At 53.7% G+C, this 23,230-nt stretch overlaps 1 pseudogene; it reads left to right on the top strand.

Annotated features, from left to right (window-relative positions):
* The first annotated feature begins 3,085 nt into the window (after window positions 1-3,085).
* LOC132077835 (zinc finger protein 208-like) overlaps window positions 3,086-23,230 on the top strand; it is a 403,462-nt pseudogene continuing 383,317 nt past the window's right edge.

Raw genomic sequence — 23,230 nt, 5'->3', positions numbered from 1 at the left:
GCCAGTGGCCCCCAGTATGATCCCAGCTGCTCCCTGTCAATGCCAGCATGACCCCAGGAGCCTCCAATATAATCCCAGTGATTCCCAGTCTCTCCCAGTATATCCCAGTCCTCCCCAGCATGCTTCCAGTCACTCTCAGTTCCCCTCAGTTGCTTTCAGCATGATTCCAGTTGCTCACAGCCATTCCCAGTTAATCCCTGTATGACTCCAGTCATCCTCAGTGTGATCCCAGTCTCACCCAGCATGGATCCAACTGCTCCCACTGTCAAACCAGTATGATCCCAGTTGCTGCCAGAGTAGTTCCACTTGTTCCCAGTTCCTCGCAGCATGGTCCCAGTTGTCCCTAGAATAGTCCCAGTCCCTCTCACCGAGGTCCAACTCACTCCCAGTTGCCCCCAGCATGGTCCCAGCTGTTCCCTGTGTGCTTCCAGTCCCCCCAGTATGGTCACAGACAGTCTCAGCATATCCCAGTTGGCCTGGTACAGTTCTAGTTAGATCAGAATGATCCCAGTCTTTTCCAGTTCCTCCCAGTTGCCTCCAGCATGATCCCAGTTTCTGGCAGTTGCCCAAAGTGTGATCCCAGTGGCTCCCAGGATGACCCCAGCAGGAGCAGTAGTCACTCCCAGTATGGTTCCACTCACTTCTTGGATGATCCCAGTCACTCCCAGTATGATGCCAGTGGCCCCCATTATGATCCCAGTTGCTCCCTGTCAATGCCAGGATTACCCCAGGAGCCTCCAGTATGATCCCAGTGATTCCCAGTCTCCCCCAGTATATCCCAGTCAGCCCCAGCATGCTCCCAGTCACTCCCAGTTCCCCCCAGTTGCTTTCAGCATGATTCCAGTTGCTCACAGCCACTTCCAGTCACTCCCAGTATGGTTCCAGTCACCCCCAGTATGACCCCAGTCAGTCCCAGATACTCCCAGCGTTATTGCAGTCATGCTCAGAGTGACTCCCTGGCACTCCCAGTGTGGGCCCAGTTGCTCCCAGTCACTTCCAGTATGGTTCTAGTCAGAACCAGCACCTTCCCAGTCACTCCCAGTATGATCCCAGCCATTTCCCATAGGATCCCAGTAGGATCCCAGCATGGGCACAGCTGCTCCCATGATCATCCAGTGTGGCTCCAGTTGCTGCCATTTACCCCCTTTGTGGTTTCAGTGTATCCCAGTTGCTCCCAGCATGTTCCCAGTCATTCCCAGCTGCCCTGAGTTGCTTCCAGCCTGATGCCAGTTGCTCACAGCCACTCCCAGTCACCCTCAGTGCAGTCCCAGTGGCTGCCAGTATGATCCAGTATGATGCCAGTCACTCCCAGCATTGGCCAGCTCCTCCTACTGTGATCCCAGTAGCCCCCAGCAAGGTTCCAGTCACTCCCTGTTCCTCCCAGTGTGATCCCAGTTGTTCCAGTATAGTGCCAGGTACTCCATAGATGATCCCAATCCCTGCCAGCATGGTCCCAGTCATGCCCAGTTGTCCCCAGTGTACATCCAGTCATTCCCACTCGCTCCCAGGTACCCCCAGCATGGTGTCCCAGTTCTCCCCAGCATGGTCCCACCTGTTCCCAGTGTGGTTCCAGTCATCCGAGTATGGTTAACAGACACTCCAGGTATATCCCAGTGTCCCTCAGCATGCTCACAGTCATTCCCAGTCACTCCCAGTGGAAACCAGTCCCAGTGCTGCCACTGCTGGGATCCCCCAGCCCTGGTGCGCTCCCCCCCGGCGGATGTGCCGAGAGGAGCCCCAAGGGCTGGCAGTGGCCAGGCAGGGTCCCCAGCAAGGCCCAGTTTGGATGTGCAGCCCCCAGTTTGCCTCTCCTTTGGCCTAGGCCGGGTTCCCCCCGCCCGCAGCGGCTGGCAGCAGCCGAGAGCCCCGCGCTGCCCATCCCGACCTGTCCCAGCTCCATCCCCGCTCCTGCCGAGTGCTTCGAGGGCTGCGGGAACAGGGCACCGAGAGTGTGACTGCTGCTGGAGGAGGAGGAGGAGGAAGGGAAGGGCAGGGATGGAGGGGGTGGCGGGATTAGGGGGGAGGAGGGATGGAAGAGGAGAGGGAGGAAGAGGAGGGACAAAGGAGAATCAAGGAAAGAAGAAAACCACGCGGTCATTCCTCCCCTGAATTCGCAGCCCCCACCTGTGGGATCATCACCCCCCCCTCACCATCGAGCAGGTGAGTGGGGAGGGGGAGGGAGCTCAGCCCAGATATCCCGGGAGGTCCCTGGGTTGGGTTTTTGGGGGGATGTTTGGAGAATGAAGCAGTCCAAGGCTGAGCAGAAAAGGCCCCTCGGGGGGACATCGGGGGGTGCCAGTGGCGGTGCCGGCAGAGGCAGCCTGGAGGAGCAGAGCCCTGTGTCCCCCAGGAGCCCAAAGTGGGGAGCCCAGAGAGGGGGAACGCCGCCATTGGCGGGAGCCTCAAGAGCCTGGAGAGGGGCAGGGGGGACTCCTTGGAGCCGCTGCAGCCCAGAGCAGAGAATGAGGGGAGAAGGGAGCCCAGGAGCTCAAACAGCCCCGGCATCCCGAAATGGGGAGAGCGAAGAGGGGGGAGCTTTTGGCATTGCTGGGACTGCCAGCAGCCTGAGCAGGGCAGGCACCGAGGAGAATGGGGGCCCCCAATCCAAGCGTGACCCCAGCAGCTGGGACAGGGGGAACCCCCAAACACCAAAGAGGAGGGACCAGGCACAGGAAACTCCTGGGAGGCTTTTCCAGGGCTGAATCTTGGTGTTTGGGAGGTTTTTATGCCACCCAGATTGCCAGTGACTCCTAGAGATGGACTTGGGCAGAGGGACCTTCAAACTCAATGTGCTCATCCCTTGTTTTCCCCAAACCAGGATTTCCCATTCCCAACCCTTGGGAGGCTGCAAGGCAGAGGAATATGCCCCAGGACACTGATGCAGGTGAGGAGGAAGTCAGTGCCCTTTTCCCCTCTGTGCTGCTCCATCTCCTAGCCCAGCATGGCCCCGGCTGCAGCTCAGCCCTGGCGGGATCTCCTTGCCCTTGCCTGTGGTATGGAGGCAAATCCCATCCTGTCCTTGTCCTTCCTCCCCCAGAGCAGGAGCTGAGCATGGAGAGCAGGGAGGACAAATGCCCGCGGCAGAACCTGGTGGAAGAGGCCGTTTTGAGCGGCTCCACAGCGCAGGAATCCAACACGGAGGAAAAGCCCTGGAGATGCCGCACGAGGAAGGGCTGCAAACGCAGCTGGTGGGGATCTGAGGGGGAAAGAGCCAACCTGGGCCGCGAAGGCGGCCAGAGATGGAGCCAGAGCTCGGAGCTGGTGCTCCATGAGCAGCTCCATGATGGGGAGAAGCCCCAGAAACGTGTGCAGTGTGGGAAGAGGTTCCGGATGAGCTCCAACCTGATCAAGCACCAGAGGACCCACACTGGGGAACGGCCCTACGATTGTGATCAATGCAGGAAAAGATTTAAGACCAGCTCCCATCTCCTCCAGCACCAGCGCACGCACATGGAGGAGATGCCCTTCCACTGCCCCGACTGTGGGAAGGGATTCAGGCACAAGTCCCATCTTGTCATGCACCAACAAACCCATACTGGGGAGAGGCCCCATAAGTGTGAGGAATGTGGGAAGAGCTTCAGCCGGAGCTCCAGCGTGATCCGGCACCAGGTAATCCACACCGGGGAGAGGCCCTATGAGTGTGAGGAATGTGGGAAGAGCTTCAGCTTGAGATCCCAGCTGATGAGGCACCAGGTGGTCCACACTGGGGAGAGGCCCTACGAGTGTGAGGAATGTGGGAAGAGCTTCAGCTGGAGCTCCACCCTGATCAGGCACCAGAGGACCCACACTGGGGAAAGGCCCTATGAGTGTGAGGAGTGTGAGAAGAGGTTTAGCTTGAGATCCGAGCTGAATCAGCATCAGAGGACCCACACTGGGGAACGGCCCTACGAGTGCGATCAGTGCAGGAAGAGATTTAAGTCCAGGTCTGATCTCCTCCAGCACCAGCGCACGCACACAGAGGAGAGGCCCTTCCGCTGCCCCGACTGTGGGCAGGGCTTCAGGCACAATTCCCATCTTGTCATGCACCGACAAATCCATAGTGGGGAGAGGCCCCACGAGTGTGAGGAATGTGGGAAGAGCTTCAGTCGGAGCTCAACCCTGATCAGGCACCAGAGGACCCACACTGGGGAACGGCCCTACGAGTGTGGGGAGTGTGGGAAGAGGTTCAGACAGAGCGCCAACCTGATTCAGCACCGGAACATCCACACTGGAAAACGGTCGCACAGGTGTGGGAAATGTGGAAAGAGCTTCAGGCTGCATTCCCAGCTGATCCGCCACCAAAAGATCCACACAGGGGAGAGGCCCTACGAGTGTGATAAATGCAGGAAGAGGTTTAAGACCAGCACCTATCTCCTCAAGCACTATTGGATTCACAGAGAGGAGAGGCCCTTCCAATGCCCCGACTGCGGGAAGGGATTCAAGCGCAACTGCACCCTCATCACCCACCGGCGCATCCACACTGGGGAGAGGCCCTACAAGTGTGAGGAGTGTGGGAAGAGCTTCTCACAGCGCTCTCACTTGAACAAGCACCAACGGAGCCACCGGTAAGGGAAGCCCTGCGAGTGCCCCGAGTGCGGGAGGAGCTTCGTGCGCTGCTCCAGCTCCATCCCCCACTGCAGGAGGCACTTTGGGCACAGCCCTGGTCACTCACATTCCTGTGATCCATGTTGGGAACACACCTGGCTGCTTCTCCTTTACGTTTGGCCTGAATTTTCCTCTGCTTCATCTTCATCTCTTAAAAGCAGCCAAACAGGGTTAAATGAATGAAATTGATCAAAGATGTCCAAAGTCCCTCCATTAATCAGGAGTTTGAGGGGGAATTTAGGACTTGGGGACACATTCTGTGTGGAGTGGCTCTGTGTCTAAGAGGCAGGAATTTGATTTCACCTTTCTTGTGTTGCTAAGAACTCCTCCCTTGACCCAAACCCCAACTCCAGCCCTGGGATACCCTATAAAAACCCCATGGCTCTGCCTTTGCTCTGTCTGTCGGGGGTCAGAAATGGATTCTGGAGCTTTCTCAAACCAAGACCCAACTTGTTTGTTCCCGACATCAGCAGCTGTGGCCTCCCTGGATACCATGAACTCTGGAGAATGGGGGCAGCCAGTGAGGACAGGTCCTCGATTGCAAGGTAAGTGTGTTTTCTGTTTGCCATCTGTCAGAGGTGGGGCAGTTATCTTCTGTTCATTGGGCAGTTTATCTCTTCCACAACCAATCCTCCCTCCAGGAGATATCTTCTGATAATGGACTGGCCATTAATTATTAATTATCTGCTGTTAATGGGCCATTGAGTGTCCCTGCATGGCTGATAAAATGACATCCTGCCATTAGGTGATGCTCCGCCCAGGAGGAGGAGCCAAGCATTCCTACCTGGATAGAATCTGAGGTTTGGAACACCACAGCAGCCTTTTCCCACTGGATTCCCAGAGGATCAGCCTTTTCCCACTGGATTCCCAGAGGATCAGCCTTTTCCCACTGCATTGCCAGAGGAGCAGCTGTCTTCTCCACTGGATTCCCAGAGGACGGAAGATTCCCCAGCCCATCTGCAGCAGCCCGGACCTTCAGAGGAAAACTCCACCCTTCTCCAGGCTCCCTGCTCCAACAGAACCACACCTGGCACTGCAGGAGGGCTGCAGCCACCATTGACTGGGACTGCTGCCAATACCCTGACCCACAAGGTGTCAGGTACTGTTCTGACTCTGTCAGTGGTTTTGTTTGTTTGTACTACAGCATTTGTATTTTTAATTTTTCCTTATAAAACCTGTTATTCCTATTCCCATATCTTTGCTTGAGAGCCCCTTAATTTCAAAATTACAACAATTCAGAGGGAGGGGGTTTACATTTTCCATTCCAGGGGAGGAACCTGCCTTCCTTAGCTGACACCTGTCTTTTCAAACCAAGACAATAACAGTTACTTTAACACACAGATATAAAATACATTTTAATATCTTTGAAAAGCCAATATTATAATATATGTGTATAATGATAGTGACCTTAAAAACATGGGACTAGAAAGCTTATGAGGAGGGGAATTTCCAGTAAGGGAAGCAAAATTCCCAGTACTGGGACTGGGCCATGGGACCGACATCTACCATCATTCAGCGAGAGGTTTATTTTTATGGATACGTATTATAATATTGGCTTTTCACAGATATTAAAATAGATTTTATATGTGTGATGTTAAAGTAACTGTGTTGTAAAGATATAGTTTTGTTTTCTGTCATTAATTAAGCTTAGTGAAATGGCTGCTTGTGTTAAACTGCCTGCTTGAATGGGATAACATCCAATGCACGCAGGATGAGGACACCTGTACAGATCTGCCAACTATCAGCACTCCCCGTCTGAAGGCAGAGTGGACCAAGGCCCAAAAACTGGAGGTGATAAGAATGGACTAAAACCACAACCAAGGAATCTGCATGCCCTAAAAAGGCAGATCCAAGGAAGAGCCATGCTAAACCGTTCTTGAAGCATGTAAACTAGTTTGGGGTAAAGTTTGCTGTGCATGAGGGTCTGTGAATATGCAACAGGCTGATGTAAGGGGAAAGGTATTTCAGGGGGATCCCCAGTGCCAAGATGCACCCGGCTGTGATAACCTTTGCTCCATGGTCCTGGTCTCCCATTGTCCTTTATTAAACTTTTTACATTTTCACAGGAGAGTGAACGTGTTTTTCACATTTAGGAACAGTTTAAGATTTTTTGTTTTTCATGGGAGGGAGTTTTGAAGTGGCTAATCTGCCTGCAACAAGGACCATTTCACGGGCTCTTGTCACCTTTCCTGACAAGTCTGCTGCAGCTCATGGAGGGTAAAGCCCTGGAGGCTCGTTGGGGGCGGTTATGGATGATTGCAGGCAGCGCCTCGATGCCCTGGATCAGCGGTGCCCCCTCCTGGGAACCCCCACATTTTGGGGGAGAATTTGGAGGGTTTTGAGGAGATTTGAGGGAGATTTTGTCTGGGTTTGAATCCTGTGCCAAATTTGGTGTCGGGGAGGTACCAAAACCACCCAAAATCCACCCAGAATTGACCCAAAATTACCAAAAATTAACCCAAAATTTCCTCCAAATCCATCCTCTGGGGGTTTGGGGGAGATTTGGAGGGATTTTAGGGGAATTTTAGGGGGGAATTTTTAGTGGGTTTGAATCCTACGCCCACTTCGGCATGCATGAGGTACCCAAACCCCCCCCAAAATCCACCCAAAATTTTTCCTGAAGTGGTTGGGAGGAAGTTTGAGGGGGTTTGAGTGAATATGGGGGTTCCGGGGGAGATTTTATGGTGGTTTTTGGCAGTCATCATCATCCAAAACACAACACCCCATGCCAAAGCCTAGACCAAACCCTAAGGACTGTGCCCCCCATGGAGAGGAGATCAAAGAACTGCACCCCTTCTGGGGAGGAGATCAAAAGCCAGAGGAGACTGAGCTATTAACTCATTAAGTAAAAACATATTCATTTAATCAAGTATCATAATTTCTGTGACTTTATCCTTTGTAATTAAGTCTCGAATGCTTTTCTATTCCTTGTTAATTTAGCTGAATAATATTCATTTTGGTTTTGTAAACTATTAAGTCGTATTCCTGATCTTATATATGTGGTCCCATATGTCTAATAAACCACAAACTTACAATTTAGCAGCAGTTTTAATTGAGATAAAATAATATGATCAAATAGCATCCAGTAGTTACAAAAAGAAATTTGGCAGTGGTTCAGATGAAGCATAAGCAAAACCCATCGATCGGGGTACGGGGAGGGCTTCCCACCCTGCCTCATGTGCAAAAGGCAAAAGGATCCCAACACAACTTATATACTGTGTGCTAATACATATTCATCAATATTTTCCTGTAAATCTCCTCCTATTTCCGGTTCTTGAAATCTACATCACCACAGCACACACAGCGCATGCTTCCGCTGTGGCTAAGGGGGCTTCTGGCTCTTTGCTTCTCTTCTTGGAGGAAGGCCAACAGTCTTCCTCGCTGTCCTCTGAATAACCTGGCAGGTTGTGCACGTGCCCCAAGTCCTGTGTTATGTAAGTAAGCACTGTGTTCCAAGTAAGCCTTATTATTTTATAGATAAGAGCACTATTCTAGACTCCCTGTCTGGAATTGTCCCAACTTTATTCATGTCACGGCCGATCCTGTCCTGGGAGTTGTCTTAACTTTGTCTTGATGTCAATTCTGACTTGGGAGTCTTCCTAACTTTTGTTCATCCAGTCTCCCATATCCTGTTTCCTACATGTATCATCTAAAAGAAACCCATGTGCTTCATAACATTAATCACATATACCTTTCCAATTATTTTCCAAAAATATTTATATAATTACAATTTTGTTAGCACAAATCACATCCATTTATCACAGGAGGCCAAAAACTTGGAAAAGGAGGAAAGAAACACTCCAATAATGACAAAAAAATCCCAATTTATTTTTGACAGCAAATGAACACCGGCCGCCCTCCAGCCCTCCCAGCCTGGCAGGCTGAGTGGGGCCATTCCCATGGCATGAGGTGCTGGCAGCCTGCGGAGAGAAACCAGAGAGCCACGGTCAGTCGCAGCAGGCTCCTGTGCCCCTGTCCTGCCATGGCTGTGCCTGGGCCAGGCTGCTGGCTGTGCTCAGAGCCCAAACCTCCCGACCCATTCTCTGTTTTTAGAGAAGGGCAGCGTTTCAGGCCACGTTCCACCTCCTCTGCTTAATCACAGCACAGCAACCTCCTCAGCAGCTGCAAGAGCGGGATGCCCGTGTGCCCGCTGCCGCCTGCCCTGAGCCATTCTGCCAGCTGAGCTGTGGAGCCGGGTGCCCACCTCTGGAGAGTTGCTGCCAGGAGAGGAGCCGATCCCGCACCAGGTCCTTGTCCTTCTGGAAGGGGCTGTCCCCACAGACCGTGGCCCCTGGGGTAGCGCTGGCACTGGACGCTGCAGGCGCTCCCCCGTCCGGTCCGGGAACCAGGTGTAATCCTCCTGGGAAAAACAAAGAGCAAAAGCACGAAAGTCAATTCAAAACGAGACCTGGAAACAAAGCACAAAGCTTGTCACCATTTCACGGCCCTGTGGAGGGTCTGACCACTCCATGTGAGAATTAAACCTGTCCACGGGTGGGGAAAATCCCCACCTTTCCTGCCCATAAACGCAGCCCTTCCTCAAGGGGCGGCAGAGCAGACCAGCTGGGGCACAGCTTCAGAACCCGTCCCCCTCTGCTGCCTCCCATCCACATGGATGGATGCTTTTGTCAGGCTGGCTGCCCCCGCCTCAGCCCGTGCCAGGCTGGCTGGCAGAAGCTGTCAAGAAGGCCAGGAGCTGGCTCTCCTTCCACAACATCCGTCCCCTGTCCCACCAAAAAGCAGCTCGGCGGCCGGCAGGAAAATTAATATTCCCCAGCGCCGCCGAGTGGGGAACCTCCGGCACATGGCCAGGCTGAGCCCTGCTGTGCCTGGAAGCACCAGCATCCCCCCGTCCCTGCGCCGGCTGGGGACTCCTCTTGATTACATTGGGGCACAGAGCGTGTCCTCCAGGCAGGGGCCGCAGCCGAAGCCAATGGGCTCTGCCCCGCCGGCGGCCAGCTCCAGGATGGTGTTCCCAGCTCCAGGATGGTGTTCCCAGCTTCACGTCGTGCTCCAGAAGAACATGCCAGTTGTGCCTTGGCTTGTGGGGACATCACGATGCCATTGAGCTGCAGGGGGATGTTTCCCCTCTCCCAGTCCGTGGCACCTTCACTGCACTGCCACCACTTCTCCAATGGGACGGGCAGCATGGAGCCGCTCCCTCCACAGCTCGCGGGGACCAGCGGAAGCATCTCCTCAGCTGCGCTCTCTCCTCCGCGCCGCGGCCGCAGGGAAACGCTCCGGGGTTTACTTCCAGTGCCACGAGACCCGTGCCGGTGCTACTTGCTGGGCTCCTGGATCCTACTGTGCACAGGGATGGATCTCTGCTGTCTTCTGGGCCAGGCAGGGCTCCTGCAGCCAAGAATGCTCAAAAAGGTCCTCCAGTGATGGCCTGTCTGTGGGGGTCCATGCAGAAACACCACCTGATTAGGTGCTGCCACTCTGTGGAGAGAAACCAGAAACCACCGCTCAGCGGGACAAGGCTCCTGTCCATGCTCTCCCACATTCCACAATGCCCAGGCCACCAGGAGTGCTCAGAGCTGCACCCAAAAGCTTCCTATTGATCGTCTCTTGTGGATGACACCAGCAGAGAGGCACAGGTGCCACCTCCTTCAGCTAAGCCCAGGAGATCCACTCCTCACCAGCTGCAAGAGTAGGATGCTTATGTGCCAGCTGCCTCTCACAACCCTGTTCTTCCCCTCGTGCCTTGAAGGCACATCCCCACCTTGAGACATCCAGGAAGAAGAGCTGGCCCTGGACAATGTCCTCGTTGGTGTGGAAAGGAAAGTGCCCGCAGACCAGCTCATAGAGCAGGATGCCCAGGGACCAGATGGTGGCTGGCTGGCCATGGTAGCAACCAAAGAGGATCCACTCCGGTGGGCTGTACTCTGATGCTCCTATGGGGGACACAGGCGCAGCTCATCAGGCCCATGCTGCTCCCTCCCTCCCAGCCAGCTCCCGTTCCACAACAGCCAGCCTCTGCCCTGCCAAAAAGCAACTTGGCTGCAGCTGGCTGAAGAAGGATTCCCCCTCCTTCCCTCCCTCCTTCCTTCCCTCCCTCTTCCCCCTCTGCCAGACAAAGGGGAACTTTGCTGCCCTGCTGGGCCCTGGCTTTGGGCTCACCTGACATCTGGGTGTAGAGGATCGTGCCGCAGCCGAAGTCGAGGAGTTTCGCCTCACCCGTGGCCAGGTCGACGAGGACATTCTCGGCCTTGATGTGGTGGCGCAGGACGCCCTGGCTGCTGCAGCGCCACACGGCCTCCAGCACCTGGCAGAGCAGCCCCCGCGCCACGGACTCCGTCAGGAACCGCCGCTCGTGCAGGAAGTACCAGAGGTGCTGACAGCGCTGCGGACGCTCCATGAGCAGCGCGAAGCCCTCGGGCACCTCGAACCAGTCCAGGAGCCACACGACACCGCGGAAGCCAGGCCGCAACACCTTCCACAGCAGCGCCGGCTCCAGGGGCACAAGGGCGCCCTTGCGCTGCTGGGGGACAACGATGCCGTCAGCGGGGCCGATGCTGCGCCGTGCCTCGGGCAGCCCCTGCCCGGCCCCGCCGCGGCTCGCCATGGCCAGGCCCGGGGCGCTGCGTGGCCCCTGCTCACTCCACGCTCGCTGCCCTCGCAGCGTTCCGGCTGCTGCCCTGCCGGGCCTCGCCTCAGCCCCGCCCGGCACGGCCCGCCGGCTCCTCCCGCTGGCCCCGCTCACTTACCAGCCATGCCCACTCCGAGATGCGCTCCCGGGACACTCTCTTGATGGCCACCTGCGAGCCAAGGCCAGTGGTGGACTGAAGATCACGCTTGGTTAAACGTGTATAAGCTGGAGAACACGCAGAATAAAAAATCTTTTTTCTTCTTGGACCCTGATCACAAGTGTATGTCACATCCGGCCTAATGGTGACAGCTGCCCCATCTCTGGGTCAAGAAACGAGTATTGTCTGACAGGTAACTTATCGACAAACTGAGAAAGAAATTAGTACATGGGCATGCAGATTTCTGAAGGGAGGAAAGAAAAGTGTTGACAAGAATAAGCCTAAATTTTAAATGCCTGAAACACTCAAAAATAACATGTTTTGGGCTATTGTACCATATGTTACACAGGGTTCAAACAAACCACAACTCATTAGTATCTGGACTTCATTGCCCACTATGCTTTGAAATGTTGCTAAAGGCACTTTGTGTCAAAGATCCAGTTCCTGTAGGTCACTGTAGATGTAGATCAAAATCCTACCAAAAAATCCGTGTCCAAACCAGCAAGAGTGAGACTTTTGTCCTTGGCAGTAGCTTCCAGGTGCTCCTGGAAACTACCAGGCCTAGACACAAAGATGTGCATTTAACAAAGGGAGAGAAGCACCATGCTTAGCTCTAACTGTGACCTTTGCTAGCAGATCTACTAGCAGGTAATAAATTCCATTTGTTCTGCTCTTAGCCAGAGCCAAGATGGGAATCAAAGTCTAGATCACAGGAGAAGATCACAGTAGTCTCAGCTTTTCCAAATGAGGAAAAATACAAAGGATGGTAAATTTGTGTTGGGTTTACAGGGTTTTTTTACAGATCAATAGACAAGTGATGAAGCTTAAAAGATGACAGCAAAGGAAAATCAACAGATATGCTGAAACTGCGTGAAGACGAAGGAGACTTCAAATTAACTGAAAAGCTGCACAGAAAGCTTCTCTACTTTTTGCAGATGCTTCAAGTTTTAAATGAAAAAATCTAGCAGCACTTCCAACTTCTTTTTATCAATTCTAGAATAAAGACAATGAAAACTGTGTACTGCTGCTTACAGTATGAAGGAAAGCACAGGAAGCCATTAGAGTAAGAACAATTGTGTTTAGAAGGCTGAGGCACCCTTTGGGGTAGGAGGAATGGGGAGGCGTGGAAATCAGGCCCGTGGACACCATTCAAGGAGCATCCAGGCCCTGAGCAGTCCCTCACAGTGGGTATCCCAGCAGATGGAGTCCAAATGCAGCCACAGCTGGGTGGGAAATGTGCCGGGCTGTTGAGCCGTGGTTAGCAGGGGCTCCTCCATCAAATTGTTCCCTGACAGGTGTGGTATGCTCTGTGTGTGTGTGCCCAACAGCTGGCAACAGCAGGCTGGCCCAGATGTGGGAAAAAGCCAAGGAGGCAGCAGAGTGGGAATGGGGCTCTGCAGGATTCCCTGGTGGTTGCACACACCCGTGGGGGATGAGGCTGGCCCAGATGGTCCCTGGGGCTCTGAGCTGAAAAGGGGGGAAAAGAGAAGCAGGGAGGAAGGGCCAGATGCCACTATGACAATGCCATTCCATCCCATAGGTGACATAGTGAGAGGAGGGTGGGAACCAAATGGTGATTGCTGCTGATCGCCCTGACATCTCCAAGACAAGAGGCCCAGAAAGGACTGCACATCTGCCTCCTAGTGTTGTCCTGAATGGGAGCTCATCTCCTGGCGTTCATTATCTGCAAGTCTTGCAGCTTCCCAGGGACACTCCACACTTCAGGTAAGCAAAGCTGCTTACCTCACTGTGTTCTTTGGGCTTCTGAAAGGGACTGTCCACTCAGCTACAGCCTGGCAAGGAAGGGAGTCTTACAACACTCTGGATATTTTAGACTTTTATTGGCATTTGGGCTGAAACAAAGTATCCCCTCGCTACTTCTCCATCTTCATCCTTCGGTCCTGCAGGTGGCCTGTTCAGGCTGACAGCTTGGAGCGCCTGCAGGCTCCAGTTGGGCTGCAGCCCAGCTTTTCCTCTCACAGCTTAATTCTTATTATGACAATTCCTTCATTTCTACTTAAAAGCTTTCCTAAATTAACAACACTCTATTCTAAGCTAAACAATCTTCTTTTATCTAAGCTATCTACGTTCCATAATCCTTAAAACTTGATCCCTATATTTCCTAATTTTTTTCAACTTTCATCTTTTTGAGAAAGAAAAAACAACAGAGCTTTAAACTGAACCTAACACACAGCTAACCTAACCTAATCTAACCTAACACCTATGTGCGAGGGCGTTCGCGGCCCTATGTCCGGCTAGCAGAAGGGGGTGAGAATGGCCGACGCCCCTACGCATCGGAGGCCAGCCCCTCTTGGCGTCTTGGCCTTGGGCTGGGCTGGATCTCGGAATCGGACTACTTGTGCTTGAGAGGACGAATAAGGAGGCGACCACTTGCTAGGGGTATCACGTCGGTTTATTGGAGAATCCCACAGCAGAGGGCAACCAACGGAGGGTAGAACCCCCAGCAAATGGCACCGAACAGGGGAAGCAACAAGGTTTTAAAGGCAAGGGGTGGAGAAGGGAGGGAAACCCGGCAAACCAATCTGTGAATAGATAGGGAGGTACACAACATAAGTGACATGAGGATATAGCCAATAAACGTAAAGCAGAGGAGGGGCCCCGGGACACCAGCCAACCACAACCCCCAGAGAGAAGAAGTTTCTCGAAGCCTGGGAGGAGTGGGGGGTGATTGACAGGGCCCAGGGAGGAGGGAAGACTTACTTACAAGGCAAAGCCTGGGAGGGGAAATTACATAACATAAGAGATTGGCAGTGCAGGGGAAGGGGTATCCATGGTAACTTAACTGTCAGGTCCACAGTGGCGGGAAAACTGTGTAGGGAGGAACCATTTAACACAGAACAAAGGGGGAGCATACATAAAATAGGGGAGAAAACTGGAGAACTTAAAAACACATCACAACAACCTAAACTGAGCAAATATGAAAACTGTCACATTTCCTATCTATGGCACAGCTCCTCTTAATACTCGGGGGATGGCTGAAGCTCTGCCTCAAGATGACACATCCCCTTTTCACAGAATCACAGAATTACAGAAATTCTAGGCTGGAAGAGACCTGTAAGATCAACGAGTCCAACCCATGTTCTAACACCTTAACTAGATCATGGCACCAAGTGCCACATCCAGTCTTTTTTTAAAGTGTTTGAGGGATGATGACTCCACCACCTCCCTGGGTAGATGATTCCAGTATTTGACCACTCTTTCTGTAAAATACTTCCTCCTTAATTCTAGCTTGCATCTCCCTTGGCGCAGCTTGAGACTGTGTTCTCTTGTTCTGTCTGTTGTTGCCCGGAGAAAGAGACTGACCCCCAGCTCACCACAGCCACCCTTCAGGAAGTTGAAGAGGGTTATAAGGTCACCCCTGAGTCTCCTTTTCTCCAGGCTGAACAACCCCAGCTCCCTCAGTCGTTCTTCATACGGCTTGTGTTCCAAGCCCCTCACCAGCCTCGTTGCTCTCCTTTGGACACACTCAAGCATCTCAACGTCCCTCCTAAAATGAGGGGCCCAGAACTGGACACAATACTCCAGGTGAGGCCTCACCAGTGCTGAGTCCCTCCTCTTGGCTGGCGGGGCATAAGGGCCTCCTCAGGCGCAGGTGTCTCCTCTCCAGTCTTCCTGCACTTGCTTGGCTGAAATGATCAGAGCAGCCAGGCTGGAGGCAGGATTGCCTGAGGTCACAAAGGGATGTTGCCCAGAGGATAAAGAACAAAGAAAGGAACTCTTACTTTCCAGGATCCTACCCTCACGGGCTCATGCAGGATTCCCTGGCTACCAGGAAGACACACAAAGAGCACCAAGGGCAGCGTGTCTCCCTGCGCCTTCCTGTCCTGGGAGCTGTCTGTGCCACGTGGCCCACACTCCTCCTCATCCCTTCATGCAGGTGTCCTCAGCTGACAGGGCTTTTTGCCCCTTTGCTTTTTCTTACCCGCAGGAGTTCCTGGGCAGAGCAGCGCCTGTCCTTGTCTGCCTGCAGGCAGCAGCGGAGGAAGTCATGCAGGAGAGCTGAGTGGTGCCTGGGCTTCTGCAGTTTTGGGGGCCCGTTCCTTTCTATCAGTTCATAAACCTACAGCAAAAGGATGCAAGAGGACACTGCACCTGCTCCTTTGCTAGCCACATCAGCTCTCTCCACACAGAGCCCTCTTGCTAAGCTGCACCTTACCCTGAGACGGGCTTCCCCCTCGTAAGGAGCTTCCCCTTCCACCATTTCCAGCCCCATGATCCTCAGGGACCAGATGTCCACTTTGGGGCCATAGGCTTCTCCTCTCACCACCTCCGGTGCCATCCAGCTGGGAGTGCTGACGCTGGAGCTGCGCTTGTTGGGCTCAGGGCTGAGCTGAGCACAGAGGCCAAAGTCACCTGAGGACAAAAACAAAGTCTGTCAAAGCCAGCTACCACTGGCAAAGCGGCCAAAACCATTGCCCACTCCAAGCCTGACCAGGCCATGCTGAATCGAGCTGAAAAAGCAGCTCAGCTCTCCTTTCACGTGCCTGGAGCCAGGCAAACAGGGCATTGGCCACTTCCAAAACACCCTCACCATTCACGCACTGGCCAAGCGGCGCTTCTGCCCAAGCGGCACTCACCAAAATGCAAGCACATGGCATGTGCTGGAAATGCTGCAGCCCAGCAGGGATACCCATCCAACTTGACAGATCCATCCATGCCCACAAGGACGTTGTTGCTTTTGATGTGTCTGTGGATGACTTGGCGGGAATGAAGGAAATGCAGTCCTTGCAGGCACTGAGAGAGAAAAAGGAGGGAGGGAAAGTTAACGTGCACGATCTGATTTCATCCCACCAGAAAGGAAAGAGCTCGATGGGATTGACGGCTTTCTCAGGCAACTGTGAGCGAGGGCGCAGCATCATGGTGCTGTCACCAAGAAGAGCTTGCTGCTTCAACACTCTTGGAAGTTTTTTCTCGATTTCCAAGCAAAGGCATCTGGGCTTCCAAAAGTTCCACCGGCCTTCGGTAGGAAGCGCGTCACCTTTGGCTGGGAGGCAGCATGGCAAAAATTTTTGGGGAAGCCTAGTGGCAGCAGAGGAGGAAGCAGCACCTTAGAGCTGTTCCAGAATCCATCGCCATCGGGGCTGCAATGCTATCCTTTGAAGCTAACGCCAGCTCCTCTCCCTTAGCTTGAAATTCTGCCACCTGCATGCTGCCTTCCAGTGGCAAGGAATGTAGGACAGACAGACAGGCTCCAGGAAAACATTGCCAGGCAAAGCTGAGAAGAGGAAGCAAGTGAAACCAAGTGAGTGAGCGAGCACCAGTGCCACAGGACAGACAGGATGGAAGAGTGCAAGAACAGAGCCTGAGGAGTGCGGGGACAGTGGCAGGCAGTTCACTTCCCATGCTCTTTCTTCTCCTGTGTGTCGTGACATCAGCAGTAGCAGCAAAGGAAAGGTGAGAGCAAGAAATCTCGGCTCTCCTTAACCTCCAGCTGGCAAGCGGCATCCTGGGCAGGCTCGGGGAAGCACAAGTGGGATCCCTCACCTCCTGATAGACAGTGCCTATCTGTCCTTCCTCCAGGTACACTGCCCCGAGCACATCAAACAAGGTGCCACCATCCATGAACTCCAAACTCCATGGCCAGCCAAAGCTCTGCATCCATCAGGTAGCTGAAAGAAGAAAACCACAGCATGGAGAGACAGCAATGGGCACAGCCTCAGTCACCCCAGAGCCTGCTCTCCAAGCTACGTGTGCCACAAGAGGTTATTGAACACCAGCTCCACCTCCTCCCATGCTCTGGAGACCAGCAGAGAAATCATCAACAGCTCCCTTCTCTGCCGGTGACCAAAGGGCATAGTCTCTTGGGGCTTGCACTAGCTAAAGCTACGTTGACATGAGAATACGCCAATCTGTCTAAGTAGGCAACGATATTGGGACTCCTGTTGTCCCTCATGGCCAGGATTTCATTGGCAGCCAGCTCCTCGGACATCCCCTCCTCAAGTGACATGATCTTGATTGCCACCTGAAATGACCTTGGCCACCATTCCCTTGAGAAGACGCACCCTGCTCAAGATCACAAGGAGCACGGAGCGAGTGCTGGTGCAATGAGGCAGCGGGCAGGGCCAAAGTGCCTTGTCACTAGACAGCAGAGCTTAGCAGAAGCACCAAAGGCCATCCCAAATGCATTCTGCCCCCTGAGCCTAGACTGTACTTTAGAGGAACAGCCTCTGCTGCAGACATGGACCTGCCAGCCAAACCTCCAGGGAGAGCTCACAGCAGTGGGGAAAGTGCTCCAGAGCTGCAACATGCCATGGGGCTGTTGGCACTTTACCTGTTGTCCGCTGCTGGTGTCAAGGGCTCTATAAACAGCTCCAAATCCCCTGGAAAGACAAAAGCAGACGAAAGAGCCCTTTAGCCCTTGGCACTGGAATCAAGCCTAGGCAGCAGATCTCCCCAGGCTGCCTGCATGCCTTCCTTAGAAAATGCCTGGCTGCGGCGTCTCTTCGGCCAACAGCACGTCAGCCCGCGAGCCCTCTGCCTTGCGGGGCAGGCTGCCCAAGGGAACACTAAGATGCAGCATGAAGACCAAGGGCCGCTGGAAACCTCCAAGGCTCAGCCAGGTCATTTCCAAACCTAAGGGGAACTCTCCTCCTTGTGCGGGTGTGTATGCATGTGTGTGTCAAATAAGTGAGAAAAATTAAAGTCAGAAGACTGTCCTTGAGAATCTGACATTTCTTGAATGGCAAGGTGCTCTTTCAGGCCAGAAAGCTGCAGGGGTAGGGGATTTCCCACGTCCTTCTCCTCATTGCTGAAAGCAAGACAATGCCAGCATCAACTTGTCTTTGATGAGGCCTTCGGATTGCTTGGACCGAGCAGTCCAGGCAGGCAACAGGAGGTCAAGCCAGAGCCTGACCATGATTGGAGCTTGCCTGACTTCACGCTTGATATTGCACCAGCCAAAGACCTGGCTCACACTTTTGTAAAAGGAGCCGACGCCACGCTTACCCTCATCCCAGTTCTTCAAGTGCCGTGTATTTGCTCGTTGCCTGGCCCACACTCACAATGCTCCCTGAAAGACAAAAGCAGTGCAGGGCGCTCACTCGCACACAGAGACGCTGCTGCCCAGAGCCTCCCAAAGGCAGCCCCGCTGCCGGCAGCTCTGGACCCTTTGCGGTCTCTTGGCTTCCAGCTGCTGAGACCAGAAAGTGGGAGGGCCATCTTCTCCACCTTGCATCAGGTGGCCTTTCCAAGAAGGCCTTGATTTCCTTCAAGCACTGCATCCCATGCCATAAGCCCAAATGAGGAGCTCTTAAGAAGGGGGCCCTAAGAGGTCACCAAGGGCCTTTGCAGCCTCTGCAGGTACACCCACCATCACTGGCAGGTCCACTGCCAGGGGCACAAAGTGTCTGAGCCGGAGAAGGAGTAAGAACAGGAGCCCGAAAACAGCTGGGGCCAGAGAGCTCCCTGGAGCCTAGTCACTTGCTAGGTGCCAGCCTTCTGCTCAAGCAGAAACAATCTCTGCTTTTGTCTTTGGCACAGAAGGCAGCCCAGGCAGAGCCAAGCCAGGTCCAGCCACCCTCACAGGCAGCAGGAACTCCCTGAGCGCTGCCGCACTGCCTCAAAGCACAACAGGTTCTGCAGAGAGGCCTAAATTCCTCTGAGACCGAGGGGCAGCTTCTGGCACAGCCTACACCCAGACACGCACACAACACACTGCTCTGGCAGACAAGAAATGCACCCGCTCCTCCCTGTTCAGGCTCTGCTCCTGCCTCATCTCGGGCTGCTGGGCTGCGCTGCTGCTGTCAGTGCCAGCAGCGGGGGCGAGCTGGCTGCTGCAGGCCACGCTGCTCCAGCGGCACCAGGTTGAATTGCAGAGCCTGTGCTGAGCTGGGACAAGGAAGGATTGCCCGTCAGAAGGGCGGCTGACACACATGCCCCGTGGAGCGCACAGCCAAAACAAGGCCTTGGCAATGTACTGTTAGCCACCGCCAGGCCTCTCCAGCTGGGGCGTTTCCCATGTCCCCTTCTCAAAGGCAACTCTGGGAAAAGCCCAAAGGCTGCTTGGATCCAGCCTCTCACGGCCACCTGCATGCTCCATGTTTGCAGATTTTCTGCAAGACACTGGCAACAAGGTAGCGATGGGGCTGCCAAGATCCAGAAAGAGATCAGAGCAGGGCCCTAGAGCCTCATTGCTTTCCTCCCCCTGTCTTTCCCTGGCCAATGAAATCAGCCCGGAGCTGGCATGCAATGGTCTGCTCAGAAGCCCACAGCATGTCCCTTCTCTGATGTGTTTCACGGATTTCCCCTCTCCGTGGCAGCCTTTGGGGAGCGGCCCTTCGGAGACGCCTTCCAGCCCTGCCCAGACCCACCTGCCCTTTACAATGTAGGGCTGCCAAGGATTCTCCTCTTCAAACTCTGCTCTGAGCGGCTGGAAGTGAAGCACAGCCTGAAGCTAATTAGTCCATGGACACAGCAGGTCCCTTCCAGGGGCCAGTGTCTCCCAGGTCCCCTGCAAGGCTGTCAACTGCGTCTTTGGGCCGCTCCGTCTGCTGACCACAGGCAGCCTGCACTGACAATGGGCACAAGGGGCTGACTCCTACACTGAGAATCATTGAATGCTGCCTCCTGTCTGATGCCAAGAGACATTCTCGGGCCCTCTCAGCATGCCAGCTTAAATGTCCAACTTCAGAACCCATTGGCCAGGGCTGCCTGGCTTGCCTGAAGCAGCACTACGTCACAGTAGGCACACAGCCGCCAGCATATTCAGCCACCAGCAACAAGGGCTGCTCCAAAACTGGAAGCCTGGCCCTGCACCAAAGGCAGTGGCAAGTTCAGCTGCCACTTACTGGCTCTGCACGTTCAGGCTGTGGAGGGACAGCAGCTGGAGGCTTGATGTTCCTTTGCTCCTCTTCAGCCTCTTCCTCAATGACAGAGGCAGCCAGAGGAGCTTCTGACCCTGCTGTTGAGCCCTGCAGACAGACAGAAGTGAGAGAGATGAGCAAAAGCCAATCCCTTAGGAGCTGCTTTCTATTGAGCTGGGAAAGGACCCAGAAGAAGGGGAAATCATAGACTTTGATCCAAGTGGGAGTCTGAGGCATGAAAACCCGAGGAAGTTGGCTGAATGAGGTGCTACTCCATCTTGCTGTGCATTTGAGCTTCCCTGCTGCCTAGAAGCAGCAAGATGCCTTGGAGCTGTCCCATTTGCCTTTCATCTCTTGAAAGGCTCTTCACTGGAAAATCAGCAAACAGCCAGTGCTCCCTTTGCTGCTGCTGATGCCACCGGGCAGTTGGCCTTTCTTTCAGCCTCCCACACTGGCACTCCACACTCAACTGCCGCACAATTCTCACATGCCAGCAACGTCACAGCTTCCTTTGCCACTCACCAAAGGACAGGCTTGCCTCCATCCGCGTGTCAGGTGACCTGCAGCAAGCAAGGGAAAAGGAACCAGAGGCCCTTAGAAAAGTGCCTGTGCTGGCCACTCGCACAGCACAAGGCAGTCCCAACACAGAGCATTTCCCTTTCCCAACATGCCTGCAGGAGCAACAGCTCTTTCCCACAGCAAGCAAGAGAACAACAAGGGCGCTATAGTAGGCTCTGTCTACATTTGGGCCTCTTTTGCCAAGAGAGAAATAGAAACACGGTGGTGGAAATGCCCCTTGCTCTTCAACACTCTGAGGTTCTGTTGTGCCCACCAGCTCAAGCAACATTTTCCTCTTCTCTTTCCTGCATTTTAGATAGATATTCTTTTAAATGGCATGCCCTAATTGCCATCCCTTGGCTGAAGATGATAGCCCAGCAAAGCTTCCACAAAGGGCCCCTTCCCTGTGGCAGCTCCCTGCTGAAGCAGCCCAGGAACAGCTGCTGGACTCAGCAGCAAACCCTCCCTGCATTGGACTTTGTGCTGCATGGCCAAGGGAATCGCAGTCTTGGCACAGCATCAAAGGGTCAAGTCACGCAGCCAAGGCCTCTAAGGGGCAGAATTTGGAGTGAGAGGTGCTTTTCTTTGCTCCTGGAGAGAACCACAGAGTTGCTAGAAGTACTTCTGAGGATCTCCCCGCAGAGTCTGCAATTTGCAGCTTCCCTTGCTTGAGGCAGCAAGCGGAGGAAATGACAGACTCCGCTGCCGCGAACTCTCTTGGGGAGGGAAGGCAGGCGCTGCAGGTGGCACGGCAAATACTCTGCACCTGCCACCCAGTATACAGATGCCGCCTTTTTAGCTGATGCTGCTGGCAGGACATTGACCAAAGTGGCGGCATCTTCATGGCCATTTTGTTCCCAAATAAACTGGGTCACTGGTGCGGCATCAAGAGCAGAGTGAAGCAAAAGGCGGGTGATGCCAGCCCCAGGAGAAACCTTTACTTATGAGTCAGCTGGGTCAGGTAGTAGCCAGAATAGACAAGAAAAAAGACCATGCAAACCACAGCACAGACCTGCCTGATCATTTTGGCAGCGCTGTGCGAGTTTGCACACTGAATGCCACCCAAGGGAAAGCCCAGACTCCTCTCGGGGTGCAGACCATCTGCTGAGAACTCCTTGAGCACAAGGATCCTCCTGCAGGGAACGAGCGGAAGAGCTGCTCTGGACAAGCAGGCCTTGCACGCACCAGAACAACGCTGTGCTGCCAGCACTGTGATGTGGCACCGCTGCCTTGACCTCACAATAGCAGCTGCTCTGTGGCTTTCTTGTGCCCAGCAAGCCAACCTTCTGTACAGCTGATGCCACAGAAAAGCCTGGCAAGTTCTCCTCACTCATAAAGCAGCAGAAAATGTCCTCCCAGTCCATAAGGCAGTGCTCAAGGCATCCCAGGGGAACTCAGAAAATGCGCCAAGCCAAGCGACATCCAAGGAATCCAAGCAAACATGCCCTTTGGTCCCAAAAGCTTTGCCTGAAAGCAAGGCTGCTTCTTCTAGGTGGCATCGAAGCTGGTTCTGAAAAGTCTCACTTCTTCAATGTCATTTAGGGGGAAAAAGAAGCAAAGATAATAAATTTCCAGGAGTATTTTAGGCTGTAGTCTCTTCTTGAGCACGTGGGTGCATGCTGTCCTTTGTTCTGACTTGCTTTGGAGGCTGCCCTCCCTTTGCATCAGGGACAGGCTGGCTTAGGTCTTGACGCAGAGCTCCTGTGGTCCTGCTTGCTATTTCTCTGGCAACTGAAAGTCTCAGAACATCCCAAAGAGACGTGCGCTGATTCTTGGACTGCCACACTTTCGTTGTGTCAGAGCTCTGGCAGCAGCCTGCAGCCCGCTGCTCTGCAATGGCCTGCAGGTGTCGATCCCAAAGGAGGCCCCTTTGCAACAGTCCAAAGCTGCAGTGGGACAGATGTTTGCCCAAGCTCCATGCTCCCTGTAAGATTCCCTCCAGAAATTTGGATAGCTGCATCCCAGTACAAATGAGATGCCGTCACTCCCTTCTCTGTCAAAATCTTGAGGCAGACCCAGGAGGCCTCTTGAAAATGGAACAAAATCCTGGGTGGGAGGGGGAATGAAGTGCATGCAACTCCTCTGCAAATCAGCTCTGTTCACCCATGGAATCATGAGCCTTGGCTTAGCTTTCTTTTGTGGTGACTGAGCACAGACATGTCATCTGATATTCCACAGGACCGTGTCTTTGAGGAGCTTTAGAATGGGCCCATCAGACTTTGGATTTATAGGATTGGATTGCACTTCCGCCATGTGGAAGATCTGAAGAGCACATGTGAGTAGGAAGAAGGTTTGCCTTACCATCCCAGGACATGTCAGCTACTTTTTATTTTAAGGAGATTTTTCACAAGTAGTGGTGACTTGAAGACATCCCTGGATTTGATTGCCCATTCTGAGTCACAGTATTGCAGGTTGACTTTTTAACCCAACACTTTCAAAACCAGGGATTACCCAAATGGTTTTTCTCAATCTTCTACAAATTTACCTCTGCTTTGTGAGCAAAGTTTCCTTATGGCT

Source organism: Ammospiza nelsoni, chromosome 10 (genome assembly GCF_027579445.1).
Source record: "Ammospiza nelsoni isolate bAmmNel1 chromosome 10, bAmmNel1.pri, whole genome shotgun sequence".
In the NCBI taxonomy this organism is placed as follows: Eukaryota; Metazoa; Chordata; class Aves; order Passeriformes; family Passerellidae; genus Ammospiza; species Ammospiza nelsoni.
The sequence above is the reverse complement of the archived record's forward strand: the minus strand, read 5'-3'. Positions and strand labels throughout refer to the sequence as shown.